The sequence below is a fragment of the Scyliorhinus canicula genome, chromosome 1 (assembly GCF_902713615.1).
Source record: "Scyliorhinus canicula chromosome 1, sScyCan1.1, whole genome shotgun sequence".
NCBI classification, from domain to species: domain Eukaryota; kingdom Metazoa; phylum Chordata; class Chondrichthyes; order Carcharhiniformes; family Scyliorhinidae; genus Scyliorhinus; species Scyliorhinus canicula.
In genome coordinates, this window is record NC_052146.1 from 50,941,463 (window position 1) to 50,969,306 (window position 27,844).

The following is a 27,844-nucleotide window of genomic DNA, read 5'->3' on the forward strand; positions in this document are numbered from 1 at the left end:
TGACCAATATGTGGAGGAACCAACTAGAGAGCAGGCCGTCATAGACTGGGTACTGTGTAATGAGAAGGGAATCATTGCCAATCTGGCTGTACGAGACCTCTTGGGGATGAGCGACCATAACATAATGGCTTTTTAAAATTAAGATGGAGAATGAAGTAGTTGATTCGGAGACTAGGGTCTTAATATAGGGAACTATGAGGATATGAGGTGTGAGTTGGCCTCGATAGATTGGGGAGAGTTACTTAAAGGGATGACAATGGATAGACAATTGCAAACATTCAAGGAACGCAGGGAGGAATTACAGCAGCTATTCATTCCTGTCTGGCACAAAAGCAAAGGGGGTAATCCATGGCTTGCAAAGGAAATTTAAAATAGTATCCGATACAAGGAATAAGCATACAGATTGGCCAAGAAAAATAATAGATCTGAGGATTGGGAGCAGTTTAGAATTCAGCAAAGAAGGGCGAAGGGATTGATTAAGAAGGGACAAGTACAGTACGAAAGGAAGCTTGCAGGGAACATAAAGACTGACACTAAGAGTTTCTACAAATATGTGACGAGAAAGAGATTGGTAAAGAGAAATATAGGCTCCCTACAGACAGAAACAGGGGAATGCATAATAAGGGACAAAGAAATGGCTGAGCAATTGAATACATACTTTGGTTCTGTCTTCACAAATGAGGACACAAATCAGATCCCAGAAATGTTGGAGAATTAAAGGTTTAGTGAGAGGGAAGAACTGAGGGAGATCAACATTATTAGAGAAATTGTGCTGGGAAAACTGATGAGATTGAATGTGGATAAATCCCCAGGGCCTGAGAATCTGCATCCCAGAGTGCTGAAGGAGGAGGCTCTGGAAATAGTGGATGCATTGGTGGTCATTTCCCGGGATTCTATAGAGTCTGGAACTGTCCCTGCAGATTGGAGGGTAGCTCACATCACTCCGATATTCAAAAAGGGAGGTAGAGAGAAAGCAGGGAATTATAGACCAATAAGCCTAACATTGGTAGTGGGGAAAATGCTTGAACCCATTATCAAGGACTTCATAGCTGAACATTTAGAAAGCAGTGGCAGGATCAGTCAGAGTCAGCATGGATTTATGAAGGGAAAATCATGCTTGACAAATCTGTTGGAATTCTTTGAAGATGTAACCAGTACAGTTGATAAGGGGCAGCCAGTCGATGTGGTATATTTGGACTTTCAGAAGGCATTTGACAAAGTCCCGCATCAGAAATTATTGAAAATTAAAGCGCACGGGATTGGGGGAAATGTATTGAGGTGGATAGAAAACTGATTGGCAGAGAGGAAACAAAGAGTAGGGATTAATGGGTCCTTTTCAAATTGGTAGGCAGTAACTAGTGGGGTACCACAGGGATCAGTGCTGGGACCCCAGCTATTCACAATATATATTAATGATTTGGATGAGGGAACAAAATGTAACATCTCAAAGTTTGCAGATGATACCAAATTAGGTGGGAGGGTGAATTGTAACAAGGATGCAGGAACCCTACAGCAAGATCTGGACAGGTTGGGCGAGTGGGCAAACTAATGGCAGATGCAGTATAATTTGGATAAGTGTGAGGTTATTAATTTTGAAAGCAAAAACAGGAAGGCAGATTACTACCTTAATTACTATCTGACAGTTCCAGAGTCTATAGACTCCCGGAAGATGACCACCAATGCATCCACTATTTCCAGTAAATTGGGAGAGGGGAGCGTGCAGCGGGACCTGGGTGTCCTTGTGCACCATTCACTGAAGGTAAGCATGCAGGTGCAGCAGGCGGTAAAGAAAGCTAATGGTATGTTGGCCTTCATTGCAAGAGGTTTCGAGTATAGAAGCAGGGATGTGTTGCTGCAATTATACTGGGACTTGGCGAGGCCATACTTGGAGTATTGTGTGCAGTTTTGGTCTCCTTCTCTGAGGAAGGATGTTCTTGCTCTCGAGGGAATGCAGCGAAGGTTTACCAGACTGATTCCAGGGATGGCGGGACTGTCATATGAAGAGAGATTGACTAGGTTGGGATTGTTCTCACTGGAGTTCAGAAGAATGAGGGGGGATCTTATAGAGACTTATAAAATTCTAACAGGACTAGACAGGGTAGATGTAGGGAAGATGTTACTAATGATGGGTGTGTCCAGAACCAGGGGTCACAGCCTGATGATTCAGGGTGAACCATTTCGGACAGATATAAGGAAACATTTCTTCACACAAAGAGTGGTGAGCCAGTGGAATTCATTACACAAGAAGTAGTTGATGCTAAAACTTTTAATATCTTCAAGAGGTGGCTAGATATAGCTGGGAGAATGGGATCAAAGGCTGCGGGGAGAAAGCAGGATTAGGCTATTGAATTGGATGATCAGCCATGATGGCGGAGCAGGCTCGAAGGGCCAAAAGGCCTTCTACTGCTCCTATCTTCTATGTATCTATGTATCTGTTCACTAGAGTTCAGGAGGCAGAGAGGAGATCTGATTGAAACGTATAAAACTCTAACAGAGCTGGACAGACTAGATGCAGGGAGAATGTTTTCCCTGGTTGGGGAATATAGAACCAGGGGATACAGTCTCAGGATAATGGCATTTAGGACAGAGATGAAAAATTTCTTCACTCACAGGGTAGCAAACCTGTGGAATTCTCTTCCACAGAAGGCTGTGGAGGCCAAACCACTGAATGTATCCAAGGCAGAGTCATATACATTTTTAGATTTTAATTGGCAGGGGTTTGGGAAGAGTGCAGGAATATGGCATGGAGATAGAGGATCAGCCACAATCATATTGAATGGCAGAGCAGGCTCGAAGGGCCGATTGACCTACTCCTGCTCCTAGTTTCTATGTTCTGAGGGGTGGTGGATGGGAAAGATAATACCTTGTGGATGCATCTTTTTTAAATGTTGTCTCACTTTCCTTTCTTCCAGCCTTTTCTGATTTTTTTTGTGTTAATGGCATCCAATGGTCTCTGCATAGGGAATTACATTATTGGGGAATTGCTGGGTGCGGTTTAGGCCATCCTGTAGGTGGTCAAAATCAAGTCCAAGACTGTTGAGATGTAATAACATCAACAACAACAAAAATACAAAAAGTCATTCCCAGATTTAATAATCGTCACTCAAACTTCAGACTTAAGATCAACTCATATCTGCCAGTCCCGGGTGATCCCAACAACCATTTCCCATTCTAAATTACTCAGGATCCATTGTGAGCATCAATACGGGAGGTTCAGAGCCACAACACCACTGACTGGGCCTTCAATAAGTGAATGAAAATTTTAGCAGGCAATGACTGAGGTGAGGTGGAATTTCTATTCTCAGAGGGTTGTGAGTCTTTGGAACTCCTTGCTTTGGGGGCAGAGTCATCATAGAATTCCTGCAGTGCAGAAGGAGGCCATTTGGCCCATTGAGTTTGCTCCGACCCTCTGAAAGAGCACCCTACCTAGGCCCACTCCCTCGCCTTATCCTCGTAACCCCACCTCGGGGCAATTTAGCCTGGCTAATCCACCTAACCTTTTTTTTTTTTAAATTTAGATTACCCAATTATTTTTTCCAATTAAGGGGGTAATTTAGTGTGGCCAATCCACCTACTCTGCACATTTTTGGGTTGTGGGGGCGAAACCCACGCAGACACGGGGAGAATGTGCAAACTCCACACGGACAGTGACCCAGAGCCGGGATCGAACCTGGGACCTCAGCGCCGTGAGGCAGTTGTGCTAACCACTAGGCCACCGTGCTGCCCCTAATCCACCTAACCTGCACATCATTGGACAGTGGGAAGAAACCAAAGCACCCGGAGGGAACATGGGAAGAATGTGCAAACTCCTCACAGTCACCTGAGGTCGGAATTGAATCTGGGTCCCTCGCGCTGTGAGGCAGCAGTGCTAGCCACTGTGTCACCGTGCCGCCCAAAAAGTCCTTGTGTATATTTAAGGCTGGGCTAGATAGATTCTTTTATTTTCTTATTTTTAAAAATTAATTTAGAATACCCAATTCTTATTTTTCTAATGAAGGGGCAATTTAGCGGTCCAATCCACCCACCCTGCACATCTTTGGGTTGTGGGGGTGGAGATAGATAGATTCTTGATCAGTAAGGGAATCAAAGGTTATGGGTAAATGACAGCAAAGTGGAAGTGAGAAATGTGGGATCAGCCATGATCCTATTGAATGGTGGAGCAAGATCTAGGGGCTGAATGGCCTATTCCTGGTTCTACTTCTTATGATCTTATGATCTTAAATTGCCAAAGTACAACTGGGAATGTAGATGCTTCATTTTGAAGGTGGGAAATGGTGGAAATAGATACTGTCCCAATTTAATGCCTAGTTAAGTTAACTGCCTCAACTGTAGGCCCCAGAAATACTGGAATACTGTGGTTGAGTGTTGACTTTTTATGAGGGCATCAACAGGCCGCTAGGCACAGCGGTCCTGCGCCACACAGGGTCCAGCAAGACACTGGAGAGACTCACGCAACTCCAGCTGCCGATAACGTGTCAGGACGGATGCCGCAGGTGCGCTAGTTTCCTTGTCCACGCTGGCTCCGATGCAATACGGTGGAGAGCTGCAGGGACCCGGTGCGGAGGAACAGAGGCCCCTACCAGGAGAAGCCTGCCCGCCAATCGGTAGGCCCCGGGATCGCGAGCTAGGCCCCTCCCCCCTACCCCCCACTAGGCCACCTGTAGCAATCTAAGATGGCCACCTGCAAAGGACCATGGGAATTATGGCCAACCCAGGACTCAGACAGATACACAGCCTATGTATATCTAAAACACAGGTAACCAGACCTGACCGAAAACCCTGCTCGTTTACATTTCAATGGCCCATTTTCCCAGGACAATGGAGCTCCAATCAAGCAACCGGTACAGCCACAGACTGATCGGCGCCACTCCCTTGCTCAGAAAGCACAACTGCCAAGGTCAGATCAGAGAGTGATCAGAGCCCTGTGCATCTATTGGGTCCAAGGTTAAGGACCACCCCAAAGAGCGCAAAATCCCAGGGAGGTAAAAGAGAGCACAGGCATGTGTTCTGTCTCTCTTGGATCCGGCCAGAGCCTAATCCAATGGCAGCAGGAACAGCCAGTTAGGTTCAAGACCAACGATCGCTACCTGATGGATGAGCCCAGCAGAAACAGAGCCACTTTCTTCAAACCAGCCAAGTGAAATCCAGATAAAGGCCTTTATCCATTTGCATAGGGCCGTTCGCCCTGAAGTTAAGTATAGGTTATTGTAGCTGATAGGTGTAATTTAACTCGTAGTAGATATTGGGCGGGATTCTCCCAACGGGAGTCTAAGTGCCGAAGCTGGAGTAAAAACCGGAGTGTTTTACTCCGGGGTCGGCGCCCATTCCCAGACCCCATTCTGGGGCTTCCGTGGGGCTGGCAGGGACGTGGCATGATTGTCAGCGGCGGGGCCTTGGCGCGCGTTGGAGACCCTGCGCAACCTAAAAGACGCAGCGCCTTGAGTCCCACACATGTGCAGTTGGGCAGGCGCTAACTAGCACATGCGCAGTGGACGTCCTCCACCAGGCTGACCCGCACAAAAATGGCGCAGGGATATAACATTGCTGGCGGAGGAAAGGAGGCCCGCCAACAGAGAGGCCGGCATGCCGTTCGGTGAGCCCCGAACGCAGGCCAGACACCATCGGAGGCTCCCCCCCCCGGGGGAGGGAGCCCCCCTCCAGCCCCCTCCACCCCCATAGGCCGTCCCCCGAGCTTTCCCACAGAGTTCCCGCCGGCAGCGACCAGAGATTCCCGTACCAGCCTCCCCGGACAGGCGCCGGAATGTGGCGACTAGGGGCTTTTCACAGTAACTTCATTGAAGCCTACTCGTGACAATAAGCAATTTTCATTTTCATTTTCAGGTGAACAGCGCCTGCGGGACTCTGTTGTGTCGGAGCGGCCACTCGGCCCATCTGGGCCGGAGAATCGGCGGCCCCGCTGATTCCAGCGACCGGCGCTGCGCCAAACGCGCTGGTGCAAATGGCACCGATTCTCCGCACCTCGGAGAATTGCGCGCCGGCGTTGGGGCATCGTGGCGTGGTTGCTCCGATTCTCCGGCCCGGCGCAGGGTTTGGATAATTGCTCCCATTGTGTTTGCATGTGGAGATAACTCTTGTGTATGTAAATAAACCATCTTCTGAACTAACTAACTGGTTGTGTGGTCATTTGATCGATATAAGGGAATGGTTTGTGGTTCACCGAGATAAATAAATAGAGCAACACATCCCCTGCAGGATGAACGCCGAGGTCCCGCCTGTTAGGACCACACGTGAACAGCACTGGTGGGACTTGACCTATCTCAACGACCACTCAACCCATCGCGCGTGGAGAATTGCCGTGGGTGGTCACATAGAGCGGCCCCTGACTGGCACCGCGCCGACTGTGGTGGCGCCAATGGCGCCGATTCTCCGGTCACCGGAGCGTGAATCGCGCCCATCCTCCCCCAAAGCAATTCTCTGACCTGGCCCGGGGTCGGAGAATCCGGCCCGGGATTTCTGGGACCAATAGGATTTTTAATGCTATAATGTTGGTGGGGCAAGATGATGCCAGATAAAACGTACGACTAATATCTTTGATGGACATCAATTCACTCGAGACGCTGAGTAGTAGTGAACCGATGCTTTAATAAAATAAAAGTGTGCCAACCTGTAGCTCCTCCCACACTGCAAGACTGCCCCAGATTGACGGGCTTTATACCTCCTCAGAGGGGCGGAGCCACAGGCGGAGCTAACAGCAGCATCAATAACAACATTCCAACAGTACAACAGCAACAACCAATAACAGAACAGCAATAACAGTAAATATATACAACAGTGGAGATAATGATATTACTAGAACAGTAGAACAATAGTGAACATATATACAACAGCCTTATGTAAGCATACGTGGCTCACCACATTCACCCCCCGTTAAGAAAAAGTCTGGCGGGGGTGAAGTGGAATCACAAGCTCATTATCACAGGAGCTGCAGCGTGGACACTGGCGTCGAGACCTTCGGTTCTGGGAGCATATCGTCAGCACAACAGGGTATCGGATAGGGTGACGACGCAGAGGGAGATGTTGTGAAGGTGTGGGTGAGGAGGTGAGTGGGGAGGTGGCTGGGAGGGGCACGGTGATAATTGGCGTGGGGGTACCCGCAGGAGCCAGGTCCCGGAGGGAGACTGTGTCCTGTCATCCATCGCGTTGTGCCACATACACGTACTGAGGGTTCGCGTGGAGAAGCAGAACCTGCTTGATCAGGGGATTGGCCTGATGGCTTCTTGCGTGTTTCCCAAGGAGGACCGGCCCAGGTTTCGTTGACCAGGCCGGGAGCGAGACCCCGGGAGATCGACGTCCTGGGAAAGACAAATAGACGGTTGTGACGGGTCTCGTTTGTGGCAGTACACAGAAGCGACCGGATGGAGTGGAGCACATCAGGGAGGACCTCCTGCCAGCGGGAGACTGGGAGACTTCTAGAGCGTAGGGCCAGAAGGACGGCCTTCTAGACCGTAGCATTCTCTCTCTCCACCTGCCCGTTCCCCCGGGGGTTGTAGCTGGTAGTCCTGCTCGAGGCGACGCCCTTACTGAGCAGGTACTGACTGATGTACCATCAATTGGACGCGAGACACGATGAAGATCCAAACTGTGGCTTTAATCAGCTAGTTGTTAGCCCGGTGGTCGACTACAGAGAAAAGCCGACCGCCGGGAAACCTGGGTTCTTATACCCCGCCTCGGAGGCGGGGTCTACTTGCCTCTCGACCAATTGGTGAGCAGTCACATGACTAGTCCCAGCCAATCAGACGAGAGGCACATGACCAGCCAGAGCCAATGGGAAACCAATGCTCTGCACCAATGGCAGTGCTCCCACTCATATCACCACACTGACGCAGCTCATCACTCAGAAAACAGGATTCCCCAATCACTATGTATATAGGCGGGGAAACCAAACGGTGAAAATGCTGCACAGGGCCTTGATGACAGTGGCAGAGGACATATCAGGACAAGGGATTGCAAACGGGAAGCGGGAGTACTCATCAACAACGTTGAGAAAGTACACATTATGGTCAGTGGAGGGGAGTGGCCCTTTGAAGTCCATGCTGAGGCGTTCAAAAGGGGGGGAGGCATTCACCAGGTGAGCCTTGCCCGTCCAATAGAAGTGCGGCTTGCACTCTGCACAGATTTGGCAATCCCTGGTCACAGCCCTGACATCCTCAGTGGTGTGGGGCAGGTTGTGGGCCTTGATGAAGTGAAGAAGCCGGGTGACCCCCGGCTGACAGAGGTCATTGTGGATGGCCTGTAACCGGTCTGTTTGCGCACATGGCGTATATACTGCGGGACAGGGCATCTGGGGGCTCATTGAGCTTCCCAGGGTGATACAAGATGTCGTAGTTATAGGTGGAGAGCTCAATTCTCCATCGCAAAATCTTGTCGTTCTTATTCTTGCCCCGCTGTGTGTTATTAAACTTGAAGGCAACTGACCGTTGGAGAGTGAATCTCCTGCCAGCCAGGTAATGCCTCCAGTGTCGCACAGCTTCCACAATGGCTTGTGCCTACTTCTCGACGGAAGAGTGTTGAATCTCGGAGGCATGGAGGGTACGGGAAAACAAAGGCGACAGGCCTTCATGCCTGGTTGAGGGTAGCGGCCAGGGCAAAGTCAGACGCATCGCTCTCCACCTGAAATGGAAGGGATTCATCCACTGCGTGCATCGCTGCCTTGGCAATGTCGGCTCTGATGCAGTTGAAAGCCAAGCGCGCCTCAGCCGTTAGGGGAAAAATGGTGGACTTAATGAGTGGGCGGGCCTTGTCCGCGTAGTTGGGGACCCATTGGGCATAATACGAGAAAAACCCCAGGCATCGTTTCAGGGCCTTGGGGCAGTGGGAAAGGGGGAGCTGGAGAAGGGGGTACATGCGGTCGGGGTCGGGCCTTAGGACACCATTTTCCACAACATAGCCGAGAATGGCTCGCTGGGTTGTGCAGAAAACGTATTTCTCCTTATTGGAGGTTAAATTAAGGAGTTGGGCGGTGTGAAGGAATTTGTCTAGGTTCGCGTCATGGTCCTGTAGGTCATGGCCACAGATGGTGACATTATCCAAGTATGGGAACGTGGCCCGCAGCCCGTACTGGTCCACCATTGGGTCCATTGTTCGTTGGAAGACCAAAACCCCGTTGGTGACGCCAAAGGGGACCCGGAGGAAATGGAAGAGATGGCCATCTGCCTCGAAGGCAGTGTACTGGCAGTCTTCCGGCCGGATAGGGAGCTGGTGGTATGCGGGCGTCAAGTCTACCGTAGAGAAGACTTGATACTGCGCAATCTGATTGACCATGTCAGATATGTGCGGGAGGGGGTACGCATCGAGCTGCGTGTACCGGTTGATCGTCTGACTGCAGTCAACTACCATCCGGTTCTTCTCCCCGGTCCTGACGACCACCACTTGCGCTCTCCAGGGACTGTTACTAGCCTCGATGATCCCTTACTCCAGGAGCTGCCGAACCTCTGACCTGATGAAGGCCCTGTCCTGAGCACTGTACCATCTGCTCCGGGTGGCGATGGGCTTACAGTCTGGCGTGAGGTTCGTGAAGAGCGAGGGAGGGGCGACCTTCAGGGACGCGAGGCCGCAGATCGTGAGAAGGGGCAGGAGTCCCCTGAATTTTAGAGTTAGGCTTCTGTGGTTGCACTGGAAATCTAAACCGAGCAGGAGGGGAACACAGAGATGAGGAAGAACGTAAAGTTTAAAGTTACTGTACTCCACACCTTGTATTGACAGGTTTGCGACGCAATACCCCCGGATCTGCATGGAGTGCGAACCGGAGGCGAGGGATATAGTCTGTGCGATGGGGAGGACCCGGAGGGAGCAGCACCTTACCATATCCGGGTGGACGAAACTATCTGTGCTCCCGGAGTCGAAGAGACAGGACGCCTCCTGCCCGTTGAGTTTGACGACCATCATAGAATTTCGCAGATGGCAAGCCTGGGACTGGTCGAGCTGGACCGAGCTGAGGTAATGTGGAGGACTATCTGTGGCAGCAGCGTGATCACAACATGGTGGCGTCGACGATGTCAGCCAAGATGGCGGTCCCCACGGGTCGCACATGGTGGGCCACGGCCAAGATGGCGGCCCCCACGGGTCGCACATGGTGGATGATGCGTCGGAAGGGGGCGGTCCCGACAGACACGATGCCACGTTGCGAGGACTGTGAGCCTCAGGCCGGCCCTGACAGGCTTTTGATTTTGGGGCTTTAGAGCGGCTCAGACCTACCTTCGCAAAATGACCTTTCTTGCCGCACTCATTACATGCAGCGCTGCGTGCTGGGCAGCGCTGCCGGGGATGCTGGCCCTGCCCACAGAAATAACAGCAAGGTCCTCCGGAGCTGGCCGGCAGCCACGCGGCGCAGGAGTGACATACGCCTGGGTCAGGTGATGGATTTGCCTCTGACGTCCCTGAGGATGCCGCGTGGTCGGATGGGAAGGCCTTGAGGCCCTGGAAAGCCACTTCTAATGAGGTATCCAGCTTCACTGCCGCCTCGAGGGCGAGCGCCCCTTTTTCGAGGAGCGCTGCCAGATATAGCTGGACCAGACTCCAGCCACATAAGTGTCCCGAATCATTAGCTCCGAATGCTCCGATGCAGAGACCACCCAGCAGTTACAACTGCGGGTGAGTACCCTCAGTTAACAAAGATATTCTGCGAGCGACTCACCCTGGCACTGACGCCGCATGGTCAGGAGGTGTCGAGCGAGGACCTTGTTGACCGGCCTCACAAACTGTCCCTTGAGTATGTCTACAGTCTCCGTATACGAGGCCGCGTCCCTGATTAACTGGAAGATCCTGTGGCTCACCCGGGCGTTGAGGAGACGCTGTTTGAATGCCAGGCAAACCACAGCAGTCGAGGAGTCGAGGTCGGCCTCGAACCAACTGAGCCAATGCTCAAAGATAGCCGCCGTTTCAGCGGCCTGCGGGTCCAGTTCGAGACGTTCAGGTTTGAGGGCAGCATCCATTATCAAAAAAACTTGTAGTCTATTACATTGATGGACATCAATTCAGTCGAGACGCTGAGTAGTAGTGAACCGATGCTTTCATAGACTAAATATGTGCCAACCTGTAGCTCCTCCCACACTGCAAGACTGCCCCAGATCGACGGGCTTTATACCTCCTCAGAGGGGCGGAGCCAACAGCAGCACCAATAACAACATTCCAACAGTGCAACAGCAACAACCAATAACAGAACAGCAATAACAGTAAGTATATACAACAGTGGAGATAATGATAGTACTAGAACAGTAGAACAATAGTGAACATATATACAACAGCCTTACGTAGCCATACGTTGCTCACCACAATCTTTACCTTTATGAATGACAACATACTGGCTATAGATTTGTTTCAATGGTTATTGTTGTAAAATTTTAATTATTTTACCAGACTGATTACTTGTACCAATTTAAAGGCTTATATCCTATCGCTTCTGTTACTAATAGAAAAATCTTAAATAACTGTTCTAATTTATTTTAACATTTTATCATTAATGGGCTTTCCCACATTAATTTAATCTTCTCTTTATTGCTCTGTAACTGTGGAATGCAGCTGATGCAATATTTCAACAGTCAATAAATAATATACACAAATATTTAAACAATTATCATGCGAGTGCATTAACAGCTATCTACTAAATTGGGACTGAATACATTGCAAAATTAATTGTTAAATGTTGAGAAGAAAGGACTAACGTTTGCATTGGTCCCCGATGACATGCTCCACATCTCCTGTGGGGTGGTCATTGTATCCAAGGAGATGTATGTGGCCGCCATTTTGATTGAAGGTGGAATGTTTGCCAGAATACTGAGCTACATATCAGGATCACTTACATCCACTCGATCAGGCCGTTGGGGCCTTGCTCCAACTACTGCACTTCTAATAATGCAGCACTGCCCCCGTAGTAAAAAAGCAATGCCAGCCTAGATTTAAACCCAAGTCATGAGGTGGAGCTTGAACCCACGGCTTTGTGACGTAGGGTGGAACTCTCCCATTTTGAGACTAAGTTCCGTGTCAGAGGTGGAAAAGTTGAGTGTTTCCCCCTGCAAAGGCTGGTGGGAGAATGCGGCAAATCCTCCATCCCAGACCTCATTAATTATGCACCAGAGTGTTTGACGCCATTTTCAGTGGTGGAGCAGGCCTGGGTGTTGCATAGTCACACATCATGTCCGGGTGCCATATTGAAAAGGCCGCCAACATCACTGACCCACTATTGAAGACAGACTGTGGACCTTTTGTGGTTTTCAGGACCGGAAGGTTGACCTCCTGAGAGCAAAGATGGAAAACCAGGAACTTTCTGAGGCTGGAAGGTGGACGTCCTGCAGGACATAAAATCTGGAATGTCCACCTGCATAAGCTCCGCTGAACCACTGCTGTAGTTTTCCAAGACCCAGGTTGTGAGCAGCTTCCACCCGGAACTCCGAAGACAGCCCCTGGTATTGTTCAGGTGAATCCCAACATCTGTACACCACGTTATTCCAAACGCGTTTCACGCCAGCGTATTTTCACACCGACATGGTGGCGATTCTAGCGCAGGGGCAGAGTCGGGCCTTCATCTGCGTCCCATTAACAGGATGCAAATGAGTTTCACACTGGCTTCCAGCAGGTTTTTCAACCCGCCATGGCGGGTACCAGTGGAAGGTCCCGCGTAAATTCACACAGGCGTGAAACCGATTCCTGGGCCTCCCGCCATATTGTCCTCCCACATCCATCATCAAACACGTTGGCGGGGGCTTGGGAAAATTTCACCCATAAAAGGAGTTCTAAAGTTTTGGTTTTGCAGCCAATCAAAAGCCAGAATATAGTGCGGCACGGTTGCATCACAGTTGTGATTGAGCAAAAGTGCACTGAACTAGGGGCTGCTACTGTGTCAGTAAAAGTGTCTGTAAAGCGTGAGGGATTAATATGACTGGTGAAGAAGAAAAATATATCGCCAAATGTAACTGTGACTAGCATATAATTATTTGGCTAACCAGCCATTTTAACTCTGATGTATAACACAATATATAACAAAGTATGCAAATGAGATATTAAGGACTGAGCACATATTCTCCAAGGTGACCCATAAGTGTATCTGTGATTAGGTCTTAAAGCATCAGTCCTTCTTCTCTGATTAAATATTAAGTTATATGTAGGTTGATAACACGTCCTAAAAAAAAGGATTGAACACGCCATGGATGAACACTCCATGGATGACTACGATAATTATATTAATTCGTACCAGTGCAAACCAGGTCAGAGCATCCTACACACAATCAGTAGAAGGTAACTGAAGTTATCTTCTTGAAATCTGCATGAAAATTTAGTTCATGCAGGTCAAAAACACAGCAGTAAATTCAATTTTAATTTTAAAATCTTAATATTGCAGATTTTGCTTGAGAACACCATTTCAGTTCTGACTTCATGTTCATTATCACCTTCGAAACATTTGTTTTTGTATACAAGATCGGTAAAATACAGCAACAACACCCTGCATTTATATCGCACCTTTGGAGAAGGAAAAGGTCCCAAGGCACGTGCACACAGCCAATTAAAAAGATGCTAGTCATTCCAATTTAGAACTGTTAACCTTCACGGTGTCACTCCACATTCAGCCGAGCACACTTCCAGGAGAATTTTTTTTTTGATAAACCTTGGCAGTCGTAAAGAAGATGGTAACTGGAAAACTCTTAACAGTCAGCATACACGTTTAATACCATATACCATTAATAATAATGAAATAACTGGGGAATGATTAAATGCTTTTGGTTTCATCTGAATGGCCGGAGCCATTGAACTTAAGAGTTGGACCTGAATGACTGTGATCTGTGGAAATCAGCAGCACACAGTACACCCTGGCTCTGCTCCAGTTGACTTTCCCTGGTTTTAGATTGGATTTCTATTAAAAGAGCATCCCTTCATAAATGGCTCCCAGATTCTAAAATGACTCCTGCGGCAATCAGAAAACGAAATCTCCGGCATAATTCAACTTGGCAGCCTTACCATGACAACTGCTGCATCTATTATGGGCCAGTTACATTGTAATTTCTGCACCAGTACAACAAGAGCCATGCATTGTGTGGACATACAAAGTGCAATCTGATTGTCGTCCAAATTCGTCAGTGTAAAAGGGGATGCAAATTCTAGCGAGCATCACTGAAGCACCATGTAGCTGTCTCATGTTTATAGGCTGCACACTGAAAGAAAGACTTGCATTTATTTAACACTGTTCACACTTTACACCCACTGGCAGTACTTCTGAAGTGCAATCACTTTTGTAATAGTACATAGAACATAGAAGTGCAGAAGGAGGCCATTCTGCCCATCGAATCTGTTCCGACCCACTTAAGCCCTCACTTCCACCCTGTCCCCGTAACCCAATAACCCCTCCTAACCTTTTTGAATACTACGGGTAATTTATCATGGCCAATCCACCTAACCTGCACGTCTTTGGACTGTGGGACGAAACTGGAGCACCTGGAGGAAACCCACGCAGACACGGGGAGAACGTGCAGACTCCGCACAGACAGTGACCCAGCAGGGAATCGAACCTGGGACCCTGGCGCTGTGAAGCCACAGTGCTATCCACTTGTGCTACTGTGCTGCCTACTTATACAGCAATAAATTTGCGCATAGCAAGGTCCCACGGACAGACAACCAGTAATGCGATGATGACCAGACAATCTGTTTTGCTGATAGTGGTCGAGGGATAATTATTAACCACGGCACCGGGGAGAACACCCCAGCTCTTCTTCAAAAATAGCCCCATGGAATATTTTACATCTATATTTGAGGGAAGTTTAGGGCCTCGTTTTAACAAGGCTCCACCTCCAACAGTGCAGATCTCTCTCAGTTCAATGCCGAGTGTCAGCTAGGTTTTGCGCTGACGTTTCTCGAATGGGACTTCAAGACATGCCTCCCAACTCGGAGATAAAATTGCTTTTATTGAGTCACTGATTTTAAATTATATCTGCAACCTGTACAAAGGCCTTGTTCGAACTGCAGTTCTAATGTCAGTAAAAAAATTCCAGATGGTCTTCCGGATCACCTTTAAACCTTTTACCTTTGTGTTAATAAAAATTAATTGTCATTAACAATGCTATTGGCCTCCTGCCACTGATGAATGGAGGTATGCTCATATACTTAAGTAGGCATCAGCAGTTCTCCACTTTACCTGAATACAGGGTGATACAGGGTAAGGCAAGAAAGATAAGTACTGTGACACTAACCAATCTAGAAACAAATACAGGGGGCGGGTTTCTGTGATCCTGAGACTAAGTGTTGACACCGTCGTAAACGGCGTCGCATTTTCTGACGCCGTCAACATGGCCTCAGGATCAGCAATTCTGGCCTCTACAAGGCGCAGTGCGCAGTGGCACCGGCGCCAATGCACGCATGCGCAGTGGCTCCCTTCTCCGCGCCTTCCCGCCGCAACATCGCATAGGGCTACAGGGAGGAACAAAGGAGGCACCCCAGCCAGAGAGGCCGGCCCGCCGATCGGTGGGCCCCGATCGCGAGGTAGACCACAGCGGAGGGCCCCCCGGGGTCGGACCCACACTACGCCTCCACAGGCAGGCCCCGGACCCTTCCACGCTGAGGTCCCGCCCACTAAGACCAGGTTAGAATGGCGCCGGCAGGACTCTGGGTTTTTTGGTACGGCCGCTCAGCCCATCCCGGTCGACTGTGCCGACCGTGCCGGTGCCAATGGCGGCGATGCTCCGCAGAGTGGAGAATTGCGTCCCGGCATCGGGGTGGCGTGGTGCGTTTTACGCCGGTCATGGTGATTCTCCGGCCTGGCCCTGGGCTGCGAGAATCCCGCCCCTGTTGTAAAGCCAATATCTGCAATGCAAGAATGTGGTAGTGTGGCTCCTTTAAGGGAGTGGGTTTGACAGACCACATGACTAACTCAGGGCCAATCACGTGGGAGCACACGAAACCCAGCCAATAGAGAGTTTGCGCGGGGCCCTGGGAGAAGAATACTGGGCAGTACAGGCCCCAGAACCAAAATGATTAAACCTGTTATATCGAGTTCTGTGCCTGTTACTTATCTGCCTTTGCCTTTCATAAATAAACCCCTTGTCAGCAGTGTGCGTCTCGAGTCCCCAGATTGGTGACGAGATAAAAGGTTCAATTGCAGCCTTCAGTATGTCGTTGATTGAGGGGTGAAGGAAGGGGCACTTGAAAAAGGAAAGAAGCATTAAAGAGAGTCGGGAACCATTAAACCATGAGTGAAAATGCCTACAATCGGTACACTAGACCGGTTCATCAATGGGCTGAAGATTAGAGTCAGTACACGAAAGGCTCCACTGTTTTTTTAGTGAGAACCAGTCCAAAGAGACCTGTCATGTTTGGTGTTTATGTTTTCCGATGCGATCGCGGGGGTCCTATGCACGTCAATTTTACACTCTCATGTGGGACTTTGTTGAAAGCCTTCTGAAAGTCCAAATAAACCACACCCACTGTCTTCCCCTCATCAACTCTACTAATTACATCCTCAAAGAATTCCAGTAGGGGGCAGCACGGTGGCCTAGTGGTTAGCACAGATGCCTCATGGCGCTGAGGTCCCAGGTTCGATCCCGGCTCTGGGTCACTGTCCGTGTGGAGTATGCATATTCTCCCCGTGTCTGCGTGGGTTTCGTCCCCACAACCCAAAAATGTGCAGGGTAGGTGGATTGGCCACACTAAATTGCCCCTTAATTAGAAAAAATAATTGGGTAATCTAAATTTATTTTAAAAAAAGAATTCCAGTAGATTTGCTAAACATGATTTCCTTTCATAAATCCATGCTGACTCTGCCTGATCCTGCCACTGTTTTCTTAGTGCTCTGCTGTCAAATCATCAACGACATGGCTACCACCATTACATGTGAGAACAACACCCACCAGGTACGTGGTACATACTCGTGCGACTCGGCCAATGTTGTCTACCGCATACGCTGCAGGAAAGGGAGTCCCGAGGCGTGGTAAATTGGGGAGACCATGCAGACGCTGCAACAACAAATGAACAGACATCGCGTAACAATCGCCAGGCAGGAATGTTCCCTTTCAGTCGGGGAACATTTCAGCAGTCAAGGGCAGTCAGCCTCTGATCTCCAGATAAGCGTTCTCCAAGGTGGCCTTCAGGACGCCCAACAACACAGAATCGCCGAGCAGAAACCGATAGCCAAGTTCCGCGCACATGAGTATGGCCTCAACCGGGACCTTGGATTCATGTCGCATTACATTCACCCCCCCCCCCCCCCCCCCCCACCATCTGGCCTGGGCTTGCAAAATCCTATCAACTGTCCTGGCTTGAGACAATTCACACCTCTTTGTGTGATTATCCCTCACTCCAGTCGCTTCATCTGGACTTGTAAAGACTTAAGGACCTGCAAATACTCGCATTCAAAGTATTGTCTTGGATCATTGACTTTGTTTATATATGTGGTTGTGGAACCCATCTCTTCACTCACCTGATGAAAAAGCAGTGCTCCGAAAGCTAGTGATTCGAAACAAACCTGTTCGACTTTAACCTGGTGTTGTAAGACTCCTTACTGTGCCCACCCCAGTCCAATGCCGGCATCTCCACAATGTAAAATCTTTGATAATGGATTCTAGAATTTCCCCACTACTGACATCAGGCTGACTGGTCTATAATTCCCTGTTTTCTCTCTTTAATAATAATCTTTATTGTCACAAGTAGGCTTCCATTAACACTGGAACTGAAATTACTGTGAAAAGCCCCTAGTCGCCACATTCCGTCCCCTGTTTGAGTACACAGAGGGAGAATTCAGAATATCCAATTCACCTAACAGCAAGTCTTTCAGGACTTGTGGGAGGAAACCGGAGCACCTGGAGGAAACCCACGCAGACACGGGGAGAACGTGCAGACTCGGCATAGACAGTGACCTAAGTGGTAAGTGAACCTGGGTCCCTGGCGCTGTGAAGCAACAGTGCCACCCACTGTACTACCGCGCCCCCTTTTTAAATAGTAGGGTTACAGTAGCTACCCTCCAATCTGTAGTAACTGTTCCAGAGTCTATAGAATCTTGGAAGGTGACCACCAATGCATCCAATAATGCAATGTGGAAACAATCTGACAAACCACTATGTCAGCGATTGGCTAATGTTTTATTGTCGTATAATTCAACCCCTCACACCATCACGGGGGTCACACCTGCTCAGCTGCTCATGGGCTGTCACCTGAGAACCTGGCCGGGCTTCCTAATTTGGCACAGAGGGTGGGGGCACATTAGGCCTCCAAGAAAGGTCAACAGGTGGCATGGAGCAGTGACAGGTCATTCCAGGTGAGGACCAGGTTTTGGTTTGTAACTTTGCCTTGGCTAGCTAGAACGATTATGGCCTAGTCAGGACCAATGTCATACATGGTCAATGCACAGGAAAGACTGTCAAAAAGCATGTCGACCACTTTGGGAGTCGGAGAGTGCTGGCTCCCAATTTGGAGCCAACACAATCTACCAGTGTTATAGATACCCCTGTAAATGTATCTGACATGAAGCCGAAGGTGTCATAATATACATCTATGTATATGATGGAGTGCAGACAGGCAGTGATTGACACACAGGATGACCAGTGAACACACAGAACACAGCAGCCAATCACCAGACAGGACACGACCATTATAAAGCCAGAGGGCACCAGTTTTCCCGCTCTCTCGGGACCCAGCCTCTGAGACAGTCAGAGTTCGTGAGCTAGCCAGTGCAAACACTATGCGGTAGCTAGTAAGTCTGGTTAGGCTAGTATCAGGTCTCCAGTCAAGTCAGCGTAGTGTCAACCCATAGTTAAACATGTATAATAGTTTAGACGTTAAATAAAATCGTGTTGCATCTCATCAAGTGTTGGAAGTCTGTCTCTCGCTACACTGCATCAAGTGCAGTCCACATCGACCCAGCCTGCCTAACACATCATGGTACCAGTCAGTGATGCTGAAAATTGATGGACCTACCTTGAGTGAATCAGCGTTGACCAGCAAACAGCCATCCGGTGACATAGAAAACGTCCGCCCTCCTCTGCAGCTCCGCATCGCCGGCAACCTCGGTGCAAATTGGAAGATCTTCAAACAAAAGTTCCAACTCTATCTCGAAGCCACCGACCTCGAGGCCTCATCGGACGCCAGGAAGATCGCACTATTCCTTTGCACAGCCGGGGACCACGCCATCCACATCTACAATTCCCTTATATTCGCTGAAGGCAAAGACAAGACGAAATTTAAAACAGTCCTGCTGAAGTTCGACAGCCACTGTGACATTGAGGTGAATGAGAGCTTTGAACAGTATGTTTTCCAGCAGAGGCTTCATGATAAGGATGAACCTTTTTGTCCCATCTCCGCATCCTCGCGCAGTCATGTAACTATGAATCGACAACTGATTCCATGATCCGGGATCAGATTGTTTTCGGGGTCCACTCCGATTCCCTTCGCCGGCAGGTCCTGAAGGTCAAGCATCGCCATCGAAATGTGTGTTCTCCACGAACATGCTAACAATCGGTTAGCATCAGGGCAGTAGAAACGGTGTCTACAGTGTGGCAAGCTTGGCCACCACGCAGCCCTTTGCAGATCTGCTCCACTGCCCAGCAGCCAGCGATCCCAGCCACGGCGCAGAAGTATCCGTTCAATACAGCAAGACACGCCAGATTCCGATCCCGACAACCCAACAGATCCTGAGGCTGAGTGCCTCAAATCCCCACACCGGGTGGGCATCATTACGAAGCATGTGCTGCCTTTCTCCAAGATTGTGAAGCACCTCCCAATCCTCAGCGTGGATCCCGAAGACGAGTGGTTTGCTGTCCTCATAGTCAACAAGGCTCGCATCCGGTTCAAACTGGACACCGGCCCATTGGCGAACCTCATCTCGAAATCCGATCTCGACACCATCCGCGTCAGACCAAGCATTCTTCCACCTGCCTGCCAGCTCCTTGACTACAATGGTAATGCTATAGCTGCCAGTGGCTCATGCCAACGCGGCGTTTCCAATAAGTCATTTAAAGCGACACTGCAATTTGAGATCGAAGATCCTGACAGGGCATCCCTGCTCGGTGCTCGGGCCTGCAAACTCCTGAACCTGGTTCAGCGAGTCCACACCAGGTCATCCCCACAGGCGACGGCCTCACCTGATGAAAACTTCCAGGCTGAAATGGATGACATCATCACGCAGTACCACAGTGTGTTTGACGGAATGGGCACACTCCCATGCCGATATAAAATCCTGCTCAAACCAAACGCCACCCCCGTGATTCACGCACCACGTCGGGTGCCGGCACCCCTCAAGGACCGCCTCAGGCACAATTACAGGACCTCCAGGACCAGGGCATCATATCAAAGGTCACAGAACCCACGGACTGGGTCAGCTCTGCGTCAAGAAGCTACCATTCAATACCCCGTTCGGTCGCTACTGCTTCAACCGGATGCCTTTTGCCATCATCTCTGCCTCAGAGGTATTTCACCGCATCATGGAACAGATGATGGAGGGTATCGAGGGGGTGTGCATGTATGTTGACGATGTCATAATCTGGTCCACAACTCCTCAAGAACACATCGATCGCCTCAAGCAGGTATTTCACAGAATCCACGAGCATGGCCTCCGACTCAACAGGGCCAAGTGCTCGTTCGGTCAATCAGAAATCAAATTCCTTGGTGACCACATCTCGCAGGTGTGTGGCCAGATGCTGACAAGGTTTCGGCGATCAACACCATGAAGACCCCAGAGGACAAGAATGCGGTCCTCCGCTTTCTAGGGATGGTCAACACCACAGCCCTCCACCATCTCGTCAGAAAGTCGACTGAATTCTAGTGGCTGCCCGCTCATGAGAAAGAATGGCGTGAGCTGAGGGCAAAACTCACCACAGCCCCGGTCCTGGCATTTTTCGACCCTACGAAGGAGACCAAAATATCCACTGACGCGAGCCAGGACGGTATTGGGGTGGTGCTCCTCCAACGGGATGACTCCTCCTCCTTGGCCCCAGTTGCGTATGCCTCCAGAGCCATGACACCCACTGAGCAACGGTATGCTCAGATTGAGAAGGAATGCCTGGGCCTCCTAACGGGAATCGACAAGTTTCACGACCATGTGTATGGCCTCCCAAAATTCACGGTTGAGACGGACCACAGGCCATTAGTCCACATAATCCAGAAGGACTTAAATGACATGACGCGCCAGTTACAACGCATTCTTCTCAAGCTACGCCGCTACGACTTTGAACTTGTCTACACGCCAGGCAAAGAACTCATTGTTGCAGATGCCCTTTCCAGGTCTATCACCACACCGTGTGAGCAAACTGACTTTGTCTGCCAAATTGACATGCAAGTGCAATTGTGTGCCTCCAACCTTCCGGCCTCTGATGATAGGGTCATTCAAATTCTTGAGGAAACGGCCAAGGATCCTCTGCTACAGCGGGTGATGCAGCACCTTACGAATGGCTGGCAGAAGGGACAGTGTCCCCAGTTTTACAACGTCAAGGACGACCTAACGGTGATGGACGACATCCTCATGAAGCTCGATAGAATCGTGATTCCGCAGAGTATGCGAGCTATGGTGCTCGACCAACTCCATGAGGGTCACCTGGGGGTCGAGAGATGTCGACGCAGAGCACGGGAGGCAGTCTATTGGCCGAGCATCAGCCAGGACGTTGCCAACACGGTCCTCAACTGCCCCACATGTCAGAAATGTCAGCCAGCTCAACTCTGCAGCAACATGAGATAGTGACCTCCCCATGGTCCAAAGTTGGTGTCGACCTTTTCCACGCCAAGAGGCGTGACTATGTCCTCCTGGTCGACTACTTCTCCAATTACCCCGAAGTGGTGAAACTGTCCGACCTCACGTCGAAGGCGGAGATTGAAGCATGCAAAGAAACATTTGCTAGGCATGGGATACCGCTTACGGTGATCAGTGACAACAGTCCCTGTTTTTACAGTCAGGAATGGTCTGATTTTGCCCGGCTATACAACTTTCGTCACGTAACCTCCCGCCCCCACTACCCGCAGTCAAACGGGAAGGCCGAGAAAGGGGTCCATATCGTCAAGAGATTACTGTGCAAGGCTGCAGACTCAGGCTCAGACTTCAACCTGGCGTTGCTGGCATACAGAGCAACCCCGCTGTCCACTGGGTTGTCTCCAGCGCAGATGCTCATGAATCGCACTCTGCGAACCACGGTTCAAGCCATCCATGTTCCAGACCTTGACCACCTCACGGTCATACAAAAGATGCAGCAGTCTCGGGCCCAACAGAAATCAGCATACAACGCTCATGCCATGGATCTCCCCGAGCTGGTCCCAACCAATCGTGTTCATGTACAGTTGCCTGACGGCAGCTGGTCCGCCACTGCTGTGGTGGTCAAGCAAGTGGCCCCGAGATCGTTCCTCATCCGCATGGCTGATGGCTCCTTCCTCCGACGCAACAGATGGGCGCTGCGCAGAGTTCCATGCCGCCACCCAACCGTGATGTCCCGCCTCACACAATGCTTCCTTCGGATGTGCCCTACCACGAGGCCACCGATCTACCAGCAATCCTGCCGACCTCTGCGACCACCGCATTGGCGGAGGTCCATCCTATCCAAGTGCAGGCGCCCCTGATCCACCCTTGAGGCGATCAACCAGAATAAGTCACCCGCCACAAAGGCTAAACTTATAGACTGAACTTTTACACAATTTTGTTACCTCATCGTTTTGACCTCTGTAAATATCGTATTTACCATTTCATCTGCCCTATATCTGCACTAGCGACACCTTCATATGTATATAAGTTCATTTTTGCACATTCTGTATATAGTCACGCACATACACACATCCACACGCACATGCACCTTAATATTTCTTATCTGAACACAAACAATAAAAAAAAGGGGAGATGTCATAATATACATCTATGTATATAATGGAGTGCAGACAGGCAGTGATTGACACGCAGGATGACCAGTGAGCGCACAGAACACAGCAGCCAATGACCAGACAGGACATGACCACTATAAAGCGGGAGGGCACCAGTTTTCCCACTCTCTCGGGACCCAGCCTCTGAGACTGTCAGAGTTCATGAGCTAGTAAGTCTGGTTAGGCTCGTATCAGGTCTCCAGTCAAGTCAGCATAGTGTCAACCCACAGTTAAACATGTATAATAGTTTAGATGCTAATCGTGTTGCATCTCATTAAGTGTTGGAAGTCTGTCTCTCACTACACTGCATCAAGTGCAGTCCACATTGACCCAGCCTGCCCAATACATCAAAAGGCTCTTGAATCCACTCAACTAACTGCACCTGCAGGTGCTGGTGAGGCCTATTTTCCTATCATTGAGGTGGTGCTTCCTGAAGTGTCATGGCTGCTGACAACTTTTTTTTTTTTTTTTTTTTTCTTTTTTTTTAAAATTTAGATTAGCCAATTATTTTTTCCAATTAAGGGGCAATTTAGCGTGGCCAATCCACCTACTCTGCACATTTTTCTTTTTTTGGGTTGTGGGGGTGAAACCCACGCAGACACGGGGAGAATGTGCAAACTCCACACGGACAGTGACCCAGAGCCGGGATCGAACCTGGGACCTCAGCGCCGTGAGGCGGTTGTGCTAACCACTAGGCCACCGTGCTGCCCCTGGCTGCTGACAACTTGAGTACTTTGAAGGGTGCTGAGACTGTGCGCAGGCTGCAGAGCTCTGGGAGGACCCATAGGTCTGCAAACTGATTGACTTTCTGATGAACTCTCTTTCCCCTGTGTCTTTTGTAGTGTTTGCAAACTCTCTCTAGTTTTTGTGTGCAGCTTGTAATCAGGGACATAAACGGGGAGGGATGTTGGAGCGTAGAGCCTTTGAGGGGGTAGGCTCGACAGACCACGTGATTGACTCTGGGTCCAACAGGGAGTATGCGTGGGGCCCTGGGAGCGTGATCCCAGGCAATGTGGACCCGAGAGCCGACGTGACTTGGCCTGTTATATTGAATTCTGTGCCTTTCATCAATAAACCTCTTGTTAACTATTAGAGTCCTCCCATGTGTGTCTCGAGCTACCACAAAGAGAATACAATGTGAACAAGAATTACAATACTGCTTATGCTGGGCTTGCCATTTTGAGCACAGCACAATGCCAGGAATGGATACAGGTGATGGTAACTTATCATCATAGGAGATGGGACAAAATATGAGAGCCATAGGCCAGTCAATATACCTTCATGAATAAAAATACTGGAATCTATACTAAAGTAAGTAATAACGAATCTAGAAAAGTAAATATAATAAGAAATAATTAACAGATATTTCAAAATACTAATTCGTGCTTAACTAACCTGATAACATTATTGGTAGAGGTAATGTGAAGTGTAGATAAGGGCAATGTAGTAGTTATCATTTATCTGGATTTTCAAAGGTCTTCAATTTTTTTTAAATTTACAGTGCCCAATTCTTTTTTCCAATTAAGGGGCAATTTATCGTGGCCAATCCACATTCCCTGCACATCTTTGGGGTGTGGGGGTAAGACCCACATAGACACGCGGAGAATGTGAAAACTGCACATAGACAGTGAACCGGGGCCGGGATCGGACACGGGTCCTTGGTGCCGTGAGGCAGCAGTGCCAACCACTGTGCCACAGTGTCACCCCCAAAAGGTCTTCAATGTGATGGCACCTGGAAAGAGTAGACAAGGGTAATTCATTAGATGTCATGTACCTGGATTTTCAAAGGGTCTTTAATAAAATGGAAAGTCAAGACAATGGTAATGTGTTAGGTGTCCTGTACCTGGGTTTTCAAAAGGCATTTAATAAGGTGGCACAAGGGGTGGGAAGCACTGATGCACGACACGGAGGACCCAGGAATGATCCCGGCTCAGGGTAACTGTCCGTGTGGAGTTTGCACATTCTCCCCATGTCTGCGTGGGTATCACACCCACAACCAAAAGATATGCAGGGTAGGTGGATTGGCCACGCTAAAATTGCCCCTTAATTGGAAAAAGAAATAAGGTGGCAGAAGATAAGCTCATGACAAAGGTTACAACATATGACATGGAGAGAAAAATAGATGATTAGATAGCAATTCCGCTAAAAAAAAAATTGAAAGCAGGGACTAATTGGAGGGAGGTAGATAACAAGGGTTGGTGCTGGACAACTGGCAGTCAGAACTGGAAGTAATGATTCTGACTTTGGAACGAGTAACATAATGCCAAAATCTGCAGATGATACAAAACTGAAGTGTTCAGCTAATACTGAAGAAGAATGCAACATATTACACGAGGGCACTAGAAACCGGGCAGTTATTGGCAAATGAACTTTAGTCTAGATAAATGAGATAATGCACATTGGTGGGAAAAATAGAAATATGGCCTACTCCTCAGAAAAACAGGAGGAAGAGCAAAGGGTTACAGGCGTCTAAATCAGTGGAAACTGCAGTGCAGGCCAGTAAAGCAATTAAAAATGACAAAGCACTGGGATTTATTTCTAAGAGTGTACCATTAAAAAGTAGTGAAGCTATTTTAAACCTGCATGGGACCCTGATCAGTATACACTTAAGAGCACTGTGCATAGTATTGATCTTCATATTATAAAAAGGGTGTGGAAGCACAGGAGAATATGCAAAAAAAGATTCACAAAGATGGTGCCAGAATTGAGAGATACAGCTATCGGGAAAGATTGAACAGATCGGGGTTTTTTTTAAGAAAGGAAAAGACTTGGAGGTGATCTGAGAGAGGTCTTCCGTGAGGGGAAATATTCTTTCCCCATGTGAAACATCCTACACATTCATAATTTAAAGAGCACCATCAGATTACCTCCAAGTCTTCCATTTTCTTTAAAAAAGCCGCAACCTGTTCAATTTTTCCCGATAGCTGTAATTGCGGTAGATGCAGAAAGAATGTTTCCACTTGTGGATGAAACCAAAACCAGGACATTCAACATAAGATAACTACTAACATATCCAATGGGGAAATAGAGAGAAAGTTCTTTATCCAGACAGTGTTTAGAATGTGGAGCTCGTTCCCATGGTGATTGAGGTAGACAGGTACATGAGAGAAAGGGGAATAGAAATATATGCTGAAAGGCTGAAAGAAGTCAGGTGGAATGGGAGGAGGCTCCTGTGGTGATCTAATAAATCTTTAAATTATAAATGTGTAGGATGTGGCACATGGGGCAAGAACGTTTCTCCTATTGGAAGGCCTCGATGAGATCAGCATGGGCTTGTTGGGCTGAAAGGCATATTTCTGCGTTGTAAATTCTATGTAATTATGCACAGCACACTGCAGTGTAAGCGCTCACATTGTCTCAGATATCAGCTACCACATCAATTCTGCTTAGCATCAAGGTGCAAAAGACTCACAAAATGGTTGCTTTGATGTATCAGGAAGGCATCACACTAAATGTAGGTGAAGGATTTTTGTTTCCAATTTAGTGTGCAACTTTGGTGACGCATGTCACACAGTGCTGATTACATTTTTGGACAGGATGGAAAAGAAAACCCTTTTTTAAAAAAAAAACAAAAGACTCCACCAAAAATATAGAATTAGTCCTTAGAGGTACGTTCAAGTTTTTGTGCTGGAGATTCGTTCAGCTCGAGTGGAAATCTAATTTTGTATTACACATGACCTTGTGGGATCAATGGCTTGATAAAAGCAGTCCTGCCACGTCCAAATTTTGCAAAGAACATAAAGGGAGGAATAAAATGAAAGGTGTCAGCCCTGCCTTTGTTTATGGCAGGGTTGTAAAACAAGCATTTTTTTTTTGAACAAGCAATCTCTATTCCCCCTTTATTGCGATGCCGATCTCAGCTCACAATAAAGATAATGCACCCAAATCCCTTTTCTTTTTTAACTTCCATCAGCTGTGTTATCAATTTATAGTTTTATAAATATCTTATTTGACAAGCAGGCGATTTCCTTAATGAGAAATAAATGGGAGACAGAACGAGAAAATGAGCAGCTGGCCCTTGTTTGGATTCTGCAAGTTCATTAAAACAATATTAGGCCACATGCTTTGTATTAAGTGTCTCCATTTTTTTCCTATGACTTGAAGGCTTCCAATCAGCAAATTGCAGACTGGAGCATTCATGGCCATCCCAGCTCATGCATAAGAAATGCACTGTGCCACCCGTGTCATCCCGTGACTCAGAAAATGTTAAAAATCTTAATTGAATAATGACAAGGTTGGCAGACAGCTCTGGTGGGAGACAAGCATCGCAGGCTCTGCAACAGGCCGAGATGATTGCACTTTATTCCCAATTAGGTGGTTGAAATTAGAATGTAATTCAAATACTCTTCGAGCCCAGCCATCACAGTCCATCACAGCATTTATCAGGGCCCATCAGTGTTTGCCTTACCCAGGGCATGGCACTTTGCAGCCAATCACTGTCACTGGGGCCAGCGCGATCAAATTGACAAGGCTTCCCAGAAATGTTCCATGAGCTCTGCTGACTCTTAGCCGGCACTTTTGGACACCATCCAGACATCAGTGATGTCACACGTATCATGGAGCAGAGTAGATTGTTGCTTACGGCAGGCGGCATGCAAACCAGTCTATCTGTTTGTCACCAGCAATGGGGGAGCCTGATTGACAGCCGAGTGCTAAAATGATGCTTGCTCTGACAGCCCAGCAGGCACAGTGTTCAAAGACACCGAGGGATAATGGCAGAGGCTGGAGCAATTGTCAGTCAGCATAAAAGTTAGCCGGAATGAAAAATGGAAAATCTATAAACACAAAATTGATCATGAAATGCGCTGCTGTGGAGACAGGACACTGGGAGCCTTCAATGAAGCCATCCGCCGCAATTTAACCTCACTTTCATCCAGATTCCTCTGAAAGTGTCTTCCTGCGAAACAGCTTCAGGACGTAACTCTGCAGCTGAAGCTGACGGGCCAAAATATGCCGAACTGCTTTGTTATCTGATTGAGTTGAGCTGTCTGACATGGTTACGGAAACAGAAAGCTAGGAA